The following is a 19,543-nucleotide window of genomic DNA, read 5'->3' as shown; positions in this document are numbered from 1 at the left end:
TTCAATAAAGTTGTAAATAAATACTCTATTAAGCACTGGAAAAAAAGAGAAATGATTAAGACTTAGTGCCTTCTTGTATAGAGCAGGTTGGATAGATACTGAATGGTTTTAATAAAGCCAGTACCTACTAAAGTGATGTTGCATAAATGAGCATTTCATTGAGGTCACACCAGTCTCTGAGAAGAATTATATTTTAAGATGACTTTTTGGAGTCATGTAACGTTTGCTGCAAAAAATATATTCATAATTTTAAGTGTTAATGCCATTTACCCTTTGATATATGCAATGAGGTTTGAGATGCTTAGAAATAAAAGTGTTTATGTTTATGGTAATTTCATGGGAACATAGAAAAGATCCTAAAGTACTGAGCAAACATTCCACTACTAATTAGGCCATTTACTCCTCAATCCACTTCTCCTCTAAACTGAAAGGAGAGAGGCTTCTGGCTAAGAGATTCTGACCCCAGTGGCGACAGGGAGGGTCTTTCTTCCTCAAGGCTCAGTTGTAAGCCTGTCTCAGGCAGCCCTCAAGCTTCTTCCGGAACTCAGTTCACTCCACAAGCCCACAAACAAGGCAACAAGCTGACAGGAACTAAGCCAGGATTCTTGGCCTTCTATTCTGTTTCATGAGCCAAGGGAAAGGAGGCCACCTTCCGAGGTCCAGCCAGTCAGGAATTAAGCCTCCTCCTCCTCTCTTCCTTTACCCTCGCCAGACAGCCCGTGGACAGCCTTCTCAGGCTTCCGGCACTCCTGGCCAGCTGGGAAAGGAACGGCCTTTCCAGACCCTGAGAGCTCGCCAATAGCCCCTTTTTTTCCCACTTGAGAGCCAGAATTGGGAGATTACAAAGCCACTGTCACAAAATGGTCACTAATAGAGGCTTTAAGAGACCAAGGGGAAAGAAAGCGTTTCTGGGTCATAGAAAAATAAAGAAAGTGGTGAGTTTCTAGCAGCGTAGTCATGGTTTTCCATAGTCTGCTGATAATCAGAAAACCTCTTCCTTCCAAGGGACCCCAGGCAGGCTGGAAGATGTGCCTCTGAAATCTGTTCAGTGCCCTATTTCATCAGTTTTATTTTATGAGAAGCTTTCTTTTTGAGCATTAATCCCAATTCTCTAATGGAATTCTCTTAATCCCAATTCTCCTAATAAAATTTAAGTTGATATTTTATGAAGAGGTGTAAACATTGCTACCACATCTCTGTTTCACATGCAGACTTTCTGGGGACCTGGTGGGAAAGCAGCTAGAGACACTCCTTCAGATCATGTTAACGTGCATCAGGGGACTCAAGCATGACTGTTTGATTTGACATGTGATGTAGATCTTTTCCAAGGCTGGCTTTGGTGTCTTGGCCCAGGAACCTCCCTGGCCCAGCAACAGAGCTCTCTCAAGTGGTGCTGAATCTCTGATTTGGTCTGGTGTTATCCAGGGTCCACTAGGCTCTGTAAATTCCAACTCTTCTCCAGGACCAGTTCTGGACTGGAATCAAAGCTGCCTCTGTGGTGGCCAAGGGGAAAGGCCCAGTGAGTAACAGGAACTGAGGAGCTGTGTGGCCAATGTGAGATCACCATACCTTTCCATGGAGAACTGAATGTCTGTCTCCTCCTCTTGCTCTTGTCTCCACTCTGAAGCCACCAACAGTATTAGCAATGTATTTTCTTTTTCCTCAGGCTCACCCCGGAGAAGAGGCACTGTCTGAATCTCTTTTTCCTAGGAAAGCTTCCATGACTCTTACAGGAACAGAGTACTGTCTAACTTCATTTACTTACAGTTTCTAAGGCTAGGTCCTAGACAAGGCAAAGGTATACTCTTGAGGTCTCTCTTCATTAAAAAAAACAAGGATCTCTACTTACTCTATGTCTACATAACTATAAGCAACTGGGCAAGTAGTTCTTGATAAAACAAAAGTACATTCAACCTTACAAATGAATTGACTTTGTTAACTTAAACTGCAGAATCCAGTTCCAGTCACCAAATCAAAATTTTCCAGCCTCAACAATTTTAAGATCCAGTTTTCACCTATCAATCCTTTATATACATGTCTCATTTAATCTTCCATATAGCCTTATTATATCAGTGTCATTCATATTTTTTAGATGAGGAAGCTGAAACTCAGGATAAATCAAGTAACAATATCAGTGTCACACAGATTATAAAAGATGGACGCTAGATTTGACTCCAGTTGTCTTTGTCCACAAAGCTCCTTTGCCTCTACCATTCACATTCCTCTAATACAGTCCTGGGGCCATTTTGTATGAAGAGGGATGACATGGTTGGGAAACAAGTAAGACTCTTTTCTACCATCCTCACTATCTCTTCCATGTTTACTTCACCTGTTAAGATTCTATTCTCTCATCCTCGTTATGTCATCCATGTTTACTTTACCTGTTTTACACATTGGGTTTTCATAAAAGATTTTCCTTGAAGGTAAGAAAAGTTGGAACACAGAATACTATATCATTTTTTCTCCTATTTCAGACTTCTTATTTAGGAAAAAAATAAGAGTTGGGACAGTGATATATGACTGATGAGATATCCTCGAAGGATAAAATTTCTGAGGGATCCTGTGACCCATTAATTGATTATCATGCTAACTTACTAGACAATCAGACATGATACCCTATACTCCCTTGTGGCCCAAATTTTGTCTCATAGACCAAAATATTAATTAAGGAAAATGAGAATGAATGTATTTCAAACTCTTTTAATACATTTTACATTTGGGAGAGAATATCAAATTTCCTCTGCTCTTATGATTTGGAAAGGATAGGCTATTGATAATTAGGACAAGTGACTCTCTAGTCCGAATTAACTAGTTTAACTAGTTAAACTAAAAGAGCATGGGTAATACACGTCACCTCCTGGGCTACAGCTTTTGAAAATGCCATCTATCATTAACTTTCCTGATTTCTCTGCACAATAGAAGATACCAAAATGTAAAGGATGATAAAACCTACACCCTACTGTCTACTCCATTGATGCTTTGACACCTTTAAGGATGGAAAACGCATTGCTAAGGTATGTGGCCTCGAAACTTAGCTGTTGTATGTGGCTCCTGATCAGTCACAACTGCCTTCTGGCTTCTTGCTGATCTCAGTTAGCCTTGCTTTTCAATGATCAAACACGTATGTCTCTTCTCTTCTCTCTCTTTCTGCCCTTCCTCCTCCTTCTCTCTCTCTCCTTTCTGTGTGTGCACTGTGCAGTGGTGTGTGTGTGTGTGTGTGTGTGTGTGTGTGTGTGTGTGTGTAAGAGAGAGAGAAGCAGAACTCTGATCAACTGAAGTTGGTGTATTTCAGGAATTATCTCTCTTTCTCTTGATTTATCCATCTCGGATGTGTCTATAAGGGACTTTTCTTAACAGCTATGCCCCTTCGTCCAAAAGGCACTCCCACATAAATACAAAGAGCACAATCGAAGTAGTTTACCTTGGTTGTCTAGCTCCTCCCACAGGGCCCAGCCCCCAGTTTGGCTCAAAAACCTAGTCAAATGGGTCTGTATGCCAAGCTGCTCTCTACTGCCATCTCATGGTAAGCCAGCCTTTTTCTGAGAATTAACTTCTCAGCTGGTGCAGACCCTCCTAGACAAAGTAGACAAATTATGAAGGGTCCTACCCTCCAGAACAACAGTCTTTATAACAGATTATTTAGGACATGAGTTGAAAATAACTAAAGAACTACTGAATGAGTTATAGTTTTAGCAAGGAGTATATCAGCACTTGATTCAAGAAAAAGGAAAACATGATGTAGGAAAAGGGAAATCCTGAATCAGAAAGTCCCATGTTTTTTTCAGGGAAGCAGCAAATTTAAAAATAGGATCTTAAAGATATGTTTATAGGAACCAACAAACTTAAAACTGCAACAACAGTCAGTAATGATTGCAACAAAATCACTAGGACAGTCCACTGCTGTCTCACAGGGTCTGTGCAGAAGTTCACAGATACTACGATATTCATTCAGTTACCCGATACCACTGTTGCTATTTGAATAGAAATGCTTACTGTCCTGACTCTGTTCCCTCAAATATTCATGAGGCAAAATAGTCACATGTCCCAGTCAATTAACAGTCTTTCTTTGGTACTTGATTGTTTCTTATCACTTGGTCAAAACCAGTAGTATTTTCCTCTATGGACACCACACAACCTGTCTTGCTCCAGCAATTGCCTGCTAGACATGGTCATTACAGTGTATTTATTTAGTTCCTGAAAGCATAACTTCATATTGATTAAAATTTTGAAACACGTGAAGAAGTGCCATATATTTTCAGTGTACAGCATGCAGCAAAACGACCCAGATTGTTATTCAAATGGTATGCTTGAAGCAGTGTTTCTGTTATTCATCTTTATTCTCCTTCTATCGTGTTTTGTTCTAAAGTGGCAAAGAGAGTTTAAACATCATAATAAAACTTGAATTTTGATCTATACTAAATCAAGAAACCAATCTTGAAAGCTAACCCAGCCTGACTACTTAGTTAAGCATGCCTACTGCCAGTATGAGGCAAAAGTCCAGAGATGACATATATTTCCCTGAGAAGAATGAACCTTCCAAATTCAAGCTTAAATCAAATCGTAGTATCATCCCATGCGGAGGAAGCACAACTGCAAAAGACTCATGCCTTACTGTTAGAAGTCTTGGTCTTCCTTAGGATTCCAGGCTGTCAAACTGTGGCCAAGAGATCCAGGACTCTGAATTCTACAGTAAATAGAAAAGAAAATGAACGAAAAGATATTGGGATAGCTACAAATGCAGTGCAAGTGCATTGCTTACAAGTTACTAGAGAAATAGAAGGTAAATTAGAATTAGGTTCATAATCCCTATTTAAGGAATTCTAGGCCTTCAACAAAAAAAAAATATTTCTCGGGGCGCCTGGGTGGCTCAGTTGGTTGAGCATCTGACTTCAGCTCAGATCATGATCTCATGGTTCATGGGTTCAAGTCCCACGTCAGGCTCTGTGCTGACAGCTCAGAGCCTGGAGTCTGTTTCAGATTCTGTGTCTCCCTCTCTCTCTCTCTGCCCCTCCCCCACTCACACTCTGTCTCCCTCTGTCTCAAAAATAAATAAACATTAAAAAAAATTTAAAAAAATATTTCTCAACACAAAAACAGTATGTAAACCAGTAACTTCATACAGGGCGTTAGAAAGCATGCAGTGTGGCTACTGAAGGAACAAGACCATGTTAGGTGGAACAGAAGAAGCAATAAAATAATGCCAAGGCACATATGACAACATTATTTCCTTGTCAATACTTGTGATGAGTTCAAGGAAAATTTTTTACACTGGTTAATGTTTATCTCTAATCTTTGCTAATCTCTCTTTTAACTAACCTAGGTCTTGGCAGATCACAAGATACAGCTAGAAATTATTAATTGGGTTTGTTTCCATCATATTTTTTATCTTTACATGTATTATATTTATCACAAGCCACAGAAATATCGATTTACGTATTTAGAGACAAAGTGTTTTCTTTTAAAATGATTCTAAAGTTAAGAGTGTGTTAATTTAAAGAAAGTCTAAAGTACATAATACTTTTGATATGCCAATATAGGGAAAGTCATGAAGGTAATAAGTAGGTGACTAAGTTTTTATCATTTTATTTATATAAATGAGAAAGGTAAGCATCTATGGGAGATTGGAAGCTACACCATGATAGTCAAGGATTTCTATATTAACCCGATCTCCAATATCTGGTGCAGTACATGGCACTTAGAAGGTACTAGATAAATATTTTCTTTTTTTAAATATATTTTATATTTTTTAAAATTTACATCCAAGTTAGTTAGCATATAGTGCAATAATGATTTCAGGAGTAGAATCCAGTGATTCATCCTCTACGTATAACACCCAGTGTTCATCCCAACAAGTGTCTTCCTTAATGCTCCCTTGTCCATTTAGCACATCCACCTACCCACAACCCATCAGCAACCCTCAGTTTGTTCTCTTTATTTAAGATTCTCTTACGTTTTGTCCTCCTCCCTGTTTTTATATTATTTTTGCTTCCTTTCCCTTATGTTCATCTGTTTTGTATCTTAAATTCCACATATGAGTAAAGTCATATATTTGTCTTCCTCTGACCAATTTCACTTAGCATAATACACTCTAGTTCCATACATGTTGTTGCAAATAGCAAGTTTCATTCTTTTTGATTGCCGAGTAATACTCCCTTGTATGTATGTGTGTGTGTGTGTGTGTGTGTGTGTGTGTATATATACACATATATACGTATATATATATATACCACATCTTATTTACCCATTCATCTGTCCATGGACATTTGGGCTCTTTCCATATTTTGGCTTTTGTCTATAGTGCCACTATAAAAATTGGGGTGCATGTGCCCCTTCAAAACAGCACACCTGTATCCCTTGGATAAATACTTAGTAGTTTAATTGCTGGGTCGTAGGGTAGTTCTATTTTTAATTTTTTGAGGAACCTCCATACTGTTCTTCAGAGTAGCTGCACCAGTTGGCATTACCACGAGCAGTGCAAAAGGGATCCTCTTTCTCTGCATCCTTGCCAACATCTGCCAATGCCTGAGTTGTTAATTTTAGCCATTCTGACTGATGTGAGGTGGTATCTCATTGTGGTTTTGATTTGCATTTCCCTGAGGATGAGTGATGTTGAGCATTTTTTCATGTGTCTGTTGGCCATCTGGATGTTTTCTTTGGAAAAGTGTCTATTCATGCCTTTTGCCCATTTCTTCATTGTATTATTTGTTTTTTTGGGTGTTGAGTTTGATAAGTTCTTTATAGATTTTGGATACTAATCTGTTATCTGATACGTCACTTGCAAATATCTTCTTCCATTCTGTTGGCTGTCTTTTATTTTTGCTGATTGTTTCCTTTGCCGTGCAGAAGTTTTTTATCTTGATGAGGTCCCAATAGTTCATTTTTGCTTTTGTTTCCCTCGCCTCTGGAGACATGTTGAGTAAGAAGTTGCTGTGGGCAAGGTTGAATATTTTCAAAAATAAAGAAACAGAGGGAAAAAAAAGCTTCTGGACAATCTGGAAGATGTTTAGATGTCTGAGCTGCCAGTGGGCATGGAGCAGGGCTGATTCACTGTAATTCTAGTATCTAGTACAGGTCCTTGATCTAACAGGACTCTCTCTTTCTCTCTCTCTCAAAAATAAAAGCATTAAAAAAAATAAAAAAAAATACATGGCTTTCCAGTGTGTTGGTGAAGGTAAACGGATAAAGCCCAGGGGCAGGACCACTTCCTCTGGCCTGAGTGTCTACCAGTTGTGGAACAATTTTATCTGTGCCATCCAAACCTTGGATATTGGATATTGGTGACTGTTCTGTGCTTTCCTTGATATCATTGCTATAGACGATAACCAAGGAAGTGCTGCCTTAATATCTGCACAGCCTATCAACAGCAAAGAATACCAATTAAGGTGTTTTTATCAGTAAGCGTTCCTATGGAAAGTCTTGAAGTAGCTGCTTTTGATATGTCCCTCTTGTTCTGAACTTGCTCCCTATAACCCAGCTCACTTCATATGTAGTGTTAACTCTTTGGGGGCTATCATTTTGGCTGGCTCTGAATTGTCTTGCTAAATTGTCTCCCTTCTCTGATCCCAGTACTCACTCACTGAAACTGAGGCCATGGATCTGATAATTCTTGCTTCTTAATGCCTGCCTCCTGGTTGAGTTAGTACTCAGGGTTTAAACCACTGTCTCCATAACATCTTACTTCCTATTCAATTACAATGGTTGACACAGTCTCCACTTCTATCTAATGCTGTTAACTCAAGCCAGATATTCTATCATGAGAAAACCCCAAGGATGGAAATCACTGTCAACTGTATGTACCCAATTTTTCAACAATGAAGAAACGTAGATATGAATATCATACATATACACATACATACACACATATATAGGTACATGTATATACATACATATGAACACATATGATTTAAATTAGAAAGGAGGCTGAAGTTGATTTGCTTGATTATATTCTTTTTTCCAATAAGAAAACAGGTCTAGTGTGGTAAGTGACAGACAGTGACACAAGCTCATTATTATACAACATATGTACTGGCCAATGCTTTACCAGCACTGTTATATAAACTGTCTCATCTGAATCTCAAAACAGCCCTGTTGATATTATTTCCCATACTACAGATGAGAGAAAACAAGAAGGCCCATAAAAACAAAGAAACTTTTTTCAGATCACATAGCTAGTAGGGGAAGGAGTTCAAACCTATCTTCTTTCTGCCTCCTGTGTTAGCAGGCACATCTACTAAATGGCACCAATGCTGTTGGATTAGGTCCTACAAAAACCGACGATGATAAAAATTCTATCAAATTTCTCTTAACATCCCATCAGGGAAAGAAAAGAGACAATGTTCTAATCTGAAGCAAAATGCCATGATGTGTAAAAGGGATGTGATGAAGGTAGAGAAAGAATCCCACTCCCATTTCCCATGTATCTAGATCAAGTCTTAAATGTTTTTTCCCTAATTAAACAGCCTTTTTAAATTCTTCCATCCCTTCCTCTACTTTTAAGTCAGCCATTTAAGTAACATTTTCAATTTATTTTTTTCCCACAAATTTGCCAGCCTTCTTGCATTTTCAGCCTTCACATGTTTAATGAGAACACACTGGGTATAAGGCCTTATGTCAATCCACCTTCTCTAGGTTGCATTTTCTAGCAAGCATTAGCATAAATACCAACATGTTTACATCATAATTACTTTAATTCCCTTGGCCCCAACTAGACCTGGAGTGTGTCATTCCACAGTGATTTCAGGGGTAAGAGATGATTACTGGTCCATGAAACAAAAATTACAGTAAATGCTTAGAAACTTGGCACACTGATGCTGAAATGATCCCAAGTTTGCATCAGGGAGGGCACAACACTTTTACATTGATGTGAGTAAGTCACAATTTTCCAGGTCTTCAGGTGCTCGTTTATAAAACAAGGGTCAAAATTCTTATCTTTACTTTTTGTCCATGAATAATTGCAAATATGGACATTTTGGCACCTGAAAAACGTCAAAAAAAGCATGTTTTTCCATGGAGAAAAGCACTAGATAAATATTATTATAAAATTGGCAAAACCCTTTGCTGGGTTTACAACATAAAAGCCAGAGACCTTTCCCTCTTATAGGTAAAAGAGTTTAGTACAGCTAGCAATGTTGCAAAGCAAATGTTTAGGAAGTAAGAATTTTAAATGGCATGTGTGCAATTACTTACACACATATGAATGTACAAAGGTCTATATTGGGGCTTATTACTAATAACCAGAAAATTAACAGTAGTAGACCTTAAAGTCAGAGGCCCAGTTGAAGTAAATGCAATTTTATGAGGGATATTTCTATTTTTCTTATATAACAGAGATTTAAATATTCATTGGTAACACCATATTTATGGACTATTTAATGCATGCAAAGCCCTGTGGATATAGGATAGAAAATGGTTTGTATTTATTGAGCACCTATCATATTCTCAATGCCATGCAAGGTGCATTTACTTATATTTGTGAGCAGGGGTGGGTGGGAGGACAGGGAGATAGAAGGTTTAAGAGAAAGAGGAATGGAGTATTCTAGCTTGAGTCTCCGCTGTACTCATCACTGGGATTCATCTGGCAAACTCATAGCATTATCTGTCTATTGGCGCAAGGGAGGTAAGAACCCTTTAAGAGAGTACTAATTCAGACAAACTGGCTTGAGCCATGACAGTACCTCATTTATCAATGAGGTAGGACAATCCACGGGACTGCCACTGTGATTTGTGTTCTGTCCTAACCGTACATGGACTCACATATACGGGACTTGTCTATTACAGAGGTAATTACATTAAGTCGGAGACAGAGAACAAAGTCTCCATTTTGGTAGGGATGCAGAGTAGTGCGTGCACATGGAAGACTACAAAGAATATAGTACAACTTTGACACCTTGAGAGATTGAGTAAACCAGCTACACCACGGTGGTGGCAGCATGTAGTCCACCATGGCAACATACCCGCAGCTCCTCAAAATAATAATCTCAGAAGAGTGAAAAGTAGACCTGGCTGTGGAACACTTCGCTGGCAGAGATGGGGATGTCGGGAAGCAGGGCCCTTGGCATGGACCTGTGTGCTGGCAGCAATGGCTCCTCCAAGGTACTTGAAGCAGGGTCTGGCGGCAGTGGTTGGTGGTGGTGAGATGACTAATGGCATCTGATAACTGAACACATTTCTTAACGAACACACATGCAACACACTACTAGGGACAAGGTGCTGCAGGGGCTGAATTTATTACAATAGCTGTGGGTGGTCCATCAGAGAAATACCATTTATGTGACCTTACAAAACATGTTTTCCACAAAAAATATATGTAACAGCCACGATAACGGAAGGACATTGTCCTCCTCTTACTGATAAGAAACTGTAGTTCAAAAAAAAAAAAAAGAAATTTCATTAAGGTTACCATACAGGTTGTACAGTGGGCCCTAATAAGATACACGCATGCCCTAACCCATAGGACCTGTATTACCTTGTATGGCAAAAGATATGATTAAGAATAAGAATAGTGAGAGAAAGAGCTTATTCAGGATTATCCCAATGAGTCTTAAATGCAATCGCATGTATCCTCATAAGAGAGAAGCAGAGAGGCACCGAGTGGCTCAGTTCGTTGAGCATCTGACTTTGGCTCAGGTCATGATCTCAGTTTGTGAGATCGAGCCCCACACTGGGCTGTGCGCTGACAGCTCAGAGCCTGGAGCCCGCTTCGGAGTCTGTGTCTCCCTCTCTTTCCCTGCCCTTCCCCCACTTGCGCTCTGTCTCTCCCTGCCTCTCAAAAAGAATAAACATTAATTTTTTTTAAAAAAGAAAGAAGCAGAGGGAATTTTGAAACACACACAGAGGAGAGGACACGCAGAAGAAGAGGAGGCGATACAATCATCAAGGTAAAGACTGGAGCGGTGCAGCCACAAGCCTGGAGTCACCAGAAGCTCGAAGAGGCAAGGGGCAGCTCTTCCAACACCTTGATCTCAGTTCTGGCCTCCGGAATTGTGACGGCACACATATCTGTTCTAAGCTACCCACTCTGATAGTTTCTTACCACCACCATAGGAAACTAATACAGCCACATAATGATCTAGTAAAAGGAGGAGGCATGTTTCAGATCTAAGTTTGTCTGGCTTTAAAATCTGTCTTTTTGAGCCTTGCTGGGATGCCTCCTCTATACCATCAGTACTTGCTGCAGCTGTTTAGCTCTTGGTCTTGCAAGATACTTACCATCTGCTTTAGTCGACACCACCTTCCATTTGGAAATACACTAAAACTGGATATATTAAGATTTCAATGAGAAGTATATGCAGTAAGGGCTATAGGAACTGAGTCAAGAGAACTTGTTATAGGCAGAGATGATCAGGAAAGAGTTTATGGAGAAGAAGGCTTTGAATTGTGGGGAAAAGGATGCAAGTAATTGGATAATTGTGAAAGACCAGGTATTACATTGCGGAGTCTCTGAAGAATGGCTTAAGCAATATTTCAAGGGGAAAATTACAAGCTCCATACACAGTACACTGTGTAACCCAGCTTGCAATTGAAAATCTTGTACTAAAATGAGAAACTAATTAGATTTAGATCCTGATTGTTTCTGTTATTGCTAGAGTGGATTGTTACTATCCCTTCTGGAATCTGAGGTATTCTTATTTACTTTCTGAAGATCCTTTTCTTAAAAAAAAAATCCTTCCCATATCCAAATTCATTACTGAATTGGTTTTGTAGCTACATCTCTTTGTGGCCAGGCATTTTCTTTCTGTCCACGTGTCTCCTTCAATGCCATCTGTTTTGCTAAAGGATTTAATGAATTACAAGCCAGGCCAGCAACATATAGGGCCACAAAGACCCCATTATTGAAAAACAGGTTTTAGCTTTACTTCAGCCCTTCCTTCTCCAGGAAGGTGAATTAAGTAATCTTTACAAGAGATAAAATTACCTGCACTCTTGCCTAACATGATAATGAAAAAGAGAAGGCCTTTTATCTATTCATTGCGAACAGAGTAATCACAATTTGCTATGGCTCACAGAAACAGGAAAAAACAATAACAACAAACCACCACAACTAATGTGTTTTTCATTTTATCTGAGGACCTGAAGAACTTGGTAGTCTGACTCTAGTTCATTACATCCAAAGATTTAATCTCTGATGGCACAGTAGCAAGAAATATGTTTATGTCCGAGGTTGCAACAATGTCACTCTAGATCAATACTCACAGAGACTGTGGGAAAGAGGTTCCTTTTGGTTTTTTGTTTGTTTGTTTGTTTTCTTTTTGCAAAAACACCTACTGTGTATTTCCCACCTGAGAACAGAGAGGCTGAGATGGGGCATTTGGGGTGTGGCAACCACCCTCTGGAATCGCTGGCCAGGCAACATCTGTATTGCCTTCCTGCTATGCAAGGCACAGTGCCATAAACTGTGGCGTATAAAAACAGGTTTAAAGCATCATCTCTGTCTTAAAAATCCAGTTCGAGAGATGAGACAAAATGTCTTAAATTTTAAACAATAGCCCCAAACAATCAAAACAAAAAGAACCCCAAGTAAGAGTTCAAGAAAGCAAAAATAGCACAAGACAGGACACATTTAATTATCAATAATTGCTACAGGATGTCAGAGAAATGGAGAGCACACACCACACTGAAGTGGTCTGGAAAAACGCCATGGCAGCACCAAGATTTGAAATGAATCATGCTAGATGAGTATTTTTAAAAAATCAATATCTAGAATCACCAAATGGTCCCTTTATGTATATTCAGTATACACTGGTAATGTATAAGGATTGTCTTGCTCATGTTGTAGGATCAAATCTAATATGCATTGACTTGAACCAGTAAACATCGACAAGCCTTTTTCATCCATCACCATATAAATTGAGTATGCAAACAGAAACATCTATTCCTCACTTATTTTACAAATAAAATTTGTACAAATAAAATAAAAATTTGTACAAATTTGTACAAATAAAATTTTACAAATAAAATAAAATACCTGTGTCCTGCAGGTGGAGGCTCTAATCTTACAGATTTTATCCCTTTCGGACTATTTGTGTGTTTGTATTGACCTCAGTTCATCTTTCTTAAATTAACACGCAAGGACCAGGTTTTCCATTCCAAAGAACAGGACTGATCCAAAGACATAAAGCAATTAAATTTCCAAGAAGAAGCCTCCTCCTAACATCCGGTACACCTCACTTTATCAATAAGAATTCACTTAGAATTATGATGACGGCTATGATTATTACTACTACCTACTAATTTTAATGATGGAAAGACTCTGGTTCCATGTGCTCGGTAATCCTGTCATATGATTATCAAATCTGACAGACAAACCTCAGATTTCTTGTTCTGCAGGTTTCAACCACTTGTCCAATAAATATTACAGAATGTCTGCTCTATAGTATGTGATATTTCAGGCACTGCAGATATAATGGTGAAGAGGAAAGCTACAACATCTATGTGTTCATGCGGTTTGCATCCGTGTGTGTTTGTGTGTGTTACTGCACGCAAGTGTGTTGGGGGAGAGAGACAATAAAAAGTAATTCAATTAATAAAAGTCATTTAGATTGTGAGGTGTCTGCTTTGTAGATGATGGTGTGATGAGATGCAGAATGATTGCAGAGGGTGGTCATTGAGTGGACATATAATTATTTTAGATGATGTGGTCACCAAAGGCCTCTCTGAGAAGGTCATATTTCAACTAAGAATTGAATAAAGACAGCGATGTGAAGACTAAGGGGAGAGTGGTCCAACCAGACAGAAGAGCGAGTACAAAGGTCCTGGGATAGAAATGAGCTTGTTCCAGGAGGAAAAGGCCAGGATGGCTAGAGCAGAATGAGAGAGGTACGGGTTGGAAAAAGCAGGAAGAGGAAGAAGGCAGGAGTTAGACCATGTGGGACCTTGTGGGCCATGGAAATGACTCAATATGCCTGCTTAGGGCAAATACTAACAGTGATTTCATAAGATTAAAGCAAATTTAGTTGAATTAATTTCTAGCATTATATCTGCTCTTGTATGATATGATACTTTTTGGTGACAAACATTTTACTAGAAATATAACATTTACCAAAACGGAGATCTGTTCATACAATTTTATAAGCTGATTTATGCTTGAGTAAGAAAGTATAAGATTTCTGCAAAGTATTTCATTGCTCCCACCCTCTCTCACAATATTATCTACACAGAAGTGTGGAAAACAAAGAAAAAATCTATGATAACATAACACTAACAAATCACCTATTTTCAGTTGTCTTTGCTCCTTCTTACACTCTGTCCTCAAGCATACAGCATCATGATGTAGCTTTAATCACAGCAGATACATGATTTTCCTTCAGTGCTTTCAAAGCACATTTAGAGTAGGGTACTTATTATTTTGTGAGATTTGGTCATTGGCAAGAAGATTTCTTGGCAACTCTTAAATAAGCCTGGCAAACTGGACTCCATTGATCACTGCTTGCAATGATTTTCCCCTCTCGTTGACTCAGATCTCCACTTCTTATCAAAATTGGCCTTTCAGGGTAAAAAAGGACTTGAGACGAAAAGTAATTTCTGATAAGCAGTAATGAGCCTGACTCCTTCTTATGAATCTCCCTGGGTATAAAAATTAGATTCTAAGTAATTCTAAATAATTTTGGAGAATTCACAGGAGGAGAATTCCTCCTCTTGGTTGAGTGTCATTTGGTTGCAAATGAGAAGACACAGCTGTGGGATGGCTAATTAGAAGACTTTAACCTCACCTCACTATGTCTTAACAAAACCTAGAAAATAGACATTTTCCTTAGTCTTTGCATAAGATTTTAAAACTCTCTGACACGGGGATTTGAATATAGGGATCTACAGAGCTTAAAAGGTCAATGGGCAAGTTAGTGGAATTGATTTTTAAGGAATGGATTTTATTTCATAAATTCAGGTGTTATTTAGAAAATTGAAGTAGAAGGACCAAATATAGTATATTCTGCAGTACTCCACATTTCCCCCCAGATAGTTACCTCTGATATTGCCACAGAAATGAAATCATTTTAAACAGAACTTAATAGACTCTCACAGAAATTGTTAATAGAATTTAATATTGGTTTAAGTGGAAGGCTTCAGGGGAAAAAGGGAGAAAATCTATCATTTGTTTTGTGGTTATTTTACAAGGTTTAAATTTAAATATCTCCCCTTGCAGTTATCACAGGCAGTACAGAAGTCTTTTGTTTTGTTTTGTTTTGTTTTATTTTAATTTATTTTTTTAATTTATATCCAAGTTAGTTAGCATATAGTGCAACAATGATTTTAGGAGTAGATTCCTTAATGCCCCTTACGCATTTAGCCCATTCCCCCTCCCACAACCCCTCCAGTAACCCTCAGTTTGTTCTCCATATTTAAGTCTCTTAGGTTTTTTCCCCCTCCATGTTGATACTATTTTTGTTTCCCTTCCCTTATGTTTATCTGTTTAGTACAAAAGTCTTGATACCTGGGGTCACCATCCATCTGTTATTCCATGGTCAGTCCTAGCTTAGTAAATCACAATGTACCCAGTGCCAAATCAAACTAGATCATACTTGATTCTCTTCCCTCTCAGAGCTTCCTTCAGCTCCATCCACATCCAATCCATCTCCAAGTCCTATTGACTCATCCTACAAAATATGTCACAAAGCTGCAATCAAGGAGTTGCTGGGCTGTGTTCTCCTCTGGAGGCTCAACTGGAGAGAATCTGATTCCATGCTTATTCAGAATCAGCTTAAGCAGAATTCATTTCTGTGCAGCTTTTTGACTGAGGTGGCTATTTCTGACTACTGTCTGAAGGCTGCTCTCAGATTGTAGTGGACACCGTACGCCCTTTCCACATGGGGTTCTCCAACACAGCCATTCACTCCATTGAGCCTATAAGGAGAATTCCTGGTTCAAGTCTGCTAAGACAGAGTTTTATATAACATTATGATGGGAGTTACATCCTATCATCTTTTCCATATAATATAACCTAATTACAGGAATGACATCCTGTCACCTTTACCATATTTATATGGCTAGAAACAAATCACAAACCCCACTCACACTCAAGGGGAGGGGATTACACAAAGATGTGAACACAAGGAGGTAGGAATCACTGGGACTTATGTTAGAGTCTGTCTGCCACATTTTAATTTATATTCTTTATCATAGCTTTTTATTTTGTTGTTTGAGGCTTGTATTCGTATTATTTATTTTGTTTATTTTCATTTAAATTGCTCTTCCCTGCCCCCCCTAGTTTCTTTAGGTGGAGGCCTTAGGCCATTGATTTCAGACAATTCTTCTTTCCTAATAAAGGTGTTTAGTGCTATAAATTGCCCTCCAATCACTGTGATAGCAGCATCCTATACATTTTAATTTGTTTTGTTTTTATTTTCATTCAATTAAAAATAATCCTGACTTCCTTTTTGATCTCATCTTTTACACATAACTTAATTAGAAGTGTGCTAGCTTGTTTCAAATACTTCAGGATTTTCCAGAGCTTTCTGTTATTTATTTCTAACTTAAGTTGATTATGATCAGAAAATATATTTTATATATATTGGAACCTTTTTGAATTAAAGAGGCCTGTTTTGTGGTCAGAATATTGTCTATCTTCATAAATATTCCATAAGCACTTGAAAACAATCCTTCTGTTATTGGGTAGAGACTTCCATAAATCTAAGTTAGGGCTGATTGGTTGAGACTTCCATGAATATAAGTTAGGTCAAATTGGTTGATACTGTTAAGTCTTCTATATCCTAATTTAATGTACATTTTCCATTATTTATCTAAAGAGGGTCATTAAAATCTCCAATGATGTATATTTGTATAATCATCTTACTTCTATCAGTTTCTGTTTCATGTTTTTGGAAGCTCTGTTTTTAAGTGCAAAAATATTTAAGATTGTTATGTTCTCTTGATGAACCAACCTCTGTGTCATTATGAAATGGTACTCTTTATCCCTGGTCATACCCTTTTCCAATATCAATACAGCCACTCAGCTTTATTTGAATTAGAGTTAGCACAGTATAACTTTTTGTATGATTTACTTTTAACCAATTTATGTTTTTAAATTTTAAGTTTCTTATTTTCTTATAGGTAGCATATCTTGGATCTTGCTTTTTTATTCAATCTAGTATTTTCTCATTTTGAATTGGGTGTTTAAACCATTTACATTAAATATCATTATTAGTATCATTATATTTAAATCTATTATGATGTTCTTTGTTTTATATGTATTCCATCTCTTCTTTGTTTCCTTTCTCCCTTTGTTATGGACTGAGTGTGTCCCCTCCACAAAATTCATGTTAAAACCCTAACCTACAATGTGATGATGTTTGGAGATGGGGCCTTTGGGAGACAGAGTTAGATTAAGTCACAAAGATGGGACCCTCATGGTCTCATGATGAGACTGGTGGCCTTATAAAAAAAGGAAGATAGAGAGAGATATCTACATACCCCCACAAAGGAAAGGACATGTGAAGACATAGAAGGAAGGTAGTTATCTTCAAGTCAGGAAGAGAGATCTCACCAGAAACAGTGCCTTGGCTGGCATCTTAATCTTGGACTTACCAGCTTTCAGAATTGTGAGAAATAAATTTCTGTTGTTTAAGGCCTCAGTCTATGGTATTTTGTTATGGCATCCTGAGCAGACTAAGACACCCCTTTTCCCTGCTTTCTTTTAGATTACTTGAATATACTTTAAAATTACTATCCTTCATATCTTTTGTTGGCTTAGTAGCCATACTTCTTTTTTTATAGTGGCTACTTAAAGGGTTTACCATACATACATCTTTAAAATATAGACCTTCAAGTAATATTATGCCACTTAATGGAGAGTGTGAGGCAATTACAACAGTATACATCCATTTCTCCTTTCCCATTCTTTCACTTTTCTTGTCATATATAAACCTCCTCAATACGTTGTGATTATTTCTGCTTTAAATAATCAATTATATTTTAAAGATATTAAAAATCTTTTTTAATGTTTATTTTTGAGAGAGAAAGAGAGTGTGTGTGTGCATGCACTTGCGTGAGTGGGGTGGGGCAGAGAGAGGGAGACACAGAATTTGAAGCAGGCTCCAGGCTCTAAGTTGCCAACACAGAGCCCAACCTGACATGGGGCTGAAACCCACATGAGATCATGACCTGAGCCGAACTCGGACGCTTAACCTACTGAGCCACCCAAGCTCTGCTAAAGATATATTAAAAAAAAGTATTTTAATATATGTCTTCATGTTTACATTTTCCAGTGCTCTTCATTTCTTTGTGTAGATTTAGATTTCAGCTTTTGTCTGAAAAAAAGTCTTTTTGCTTTGGTGTTTGAGAGATTTTCCTGTTGTATAGACTCTAGGTTGACAATTTTGTCCTTTTAGTACTTTAAGGATGTTGTTCTTCTGTCTTCTGGCCTGCATTGTTTCCAATGAGAAATCTACAATCATTCTTAACTTTTTTCCCTCTGTGTGGGTTATGCCATTTTTGCTTTGGCTACTTTTAGGATTTTCTTTTTATTACTTACTGGTTTTGACAATTTGATTATGATATGCCTTGGTGTAGTTTTCTTCATGTTTTTATGCCTGGGATTTATTGAGTTTCTTGGATCTCTGGGGTTATATTTTTCATCACATTTTTTTACCTTTATTTCTTCAAATATTTTTCTTTGCCTTTCTCCTTTTTGAGGACTCCAATAACAAATATATTAGTCTGACTGAAAATTTCCTACATCTCACTGATGCTCTGTTTATTTTTTCACTTTTCAGTCTTTTCTTCCTTTTTGTGTTTCATTGTGGTTATTGTCCATTGTCATGTCTTCAAAGTCACTAACCTTTTCTTCCATAGTGTCTAATATTCTGATAATACCATCCTATTTACTTTGAAGTTTAACAGTTTTTTTTTTTTTATCTCTGGGTCATTTCTGAGTCTTCTTATATCGATTAATCTTTTATATAGGGTGTATTTTCCTGCATCTTTGCATTTATGAGAATATTTTTATTGGATGCTTGACATGTGAATTTTATATTTTTGGATGCTGGATATTTTTAACATTCTTTGTAGTATGTTTGAACTTTATTCTGAGACTCAAACAAGTTATTTGATAAGCTTTTCAAGGATAACCTATAAATTTTGATATAAAAAATCAGAATAGTTTTTTACTTTAGGGCTAATTTTTCACTGCTACTAAGACAATACAATTCTGAGTACTCTACCCAGTGCCCTATGTATTACAAGGTTCCTCCACTCTGGCTGGTGGGAACAAAACTTATTACAAGCCCTATATAATCTCTTGTGACTATTTTACCCAATCCTTTATGGATTATTTCTCCAGATGTAGTGATTTCATCACATCTTTGTGCTGAACAGAAAACAGTAGAAAAGGAGAATACTTTGGAGATTTAACAAGTCCTCTCTCTCTGCAGTTCTCGCCTCTCTAGTGCTCTGCCCTGCAAATTCTTGCCTCTTTAGCCTCCCTGAATTCTCAATCCCATCCTCTCAGTTCCAGGAGACTACTGGGATCTGGTTCTAGTCCTTCCTCGAAATTCTTGGGGCACTAACCTGAGGCCATCATATGACATGCCTCTTCTTCTTCTTATTTTTTTCT

General features: G+C 37.9%; 1 protein-coding gene across 1 annotated transcript in view; it reads right to left on the bottom strand.

The window, feature by feature from the left end:
• Nucleotides 1-19,543, bottom strand: part of SEMA6D (semaphorin 6D) — a 574,463-nt gene that overhangs the window by 305,072 nt on the left and 249,848 nt on the right. The window contains exon 3 of the mRNA XM_086710609.1: nt 4,613-4,684. The gene's annotated coding sequence lies outside the window, so the exon portion shown is untranslated. The remainder of the gene's footprint in view (nt 1-4,612; nt 4,685-19,543) is intronic.

Source organism: Puma concolor, chromosome B3 (genome assembly GCF_028749965.1).
Source record: "Puma concolor isolate L17-30 chromosome B3, mPumCon1.1.hap2, whole genome shotgun sequence".
Classification (NCBI taxonomy): Eukaryota; Metazoa; Chordata; class Mammalia; order Carnivora; family Felidae; genus Puma; species Puma concolor.
This window is presented reverse-complemented; position numbering and strand designations above follow the sequence as displayed.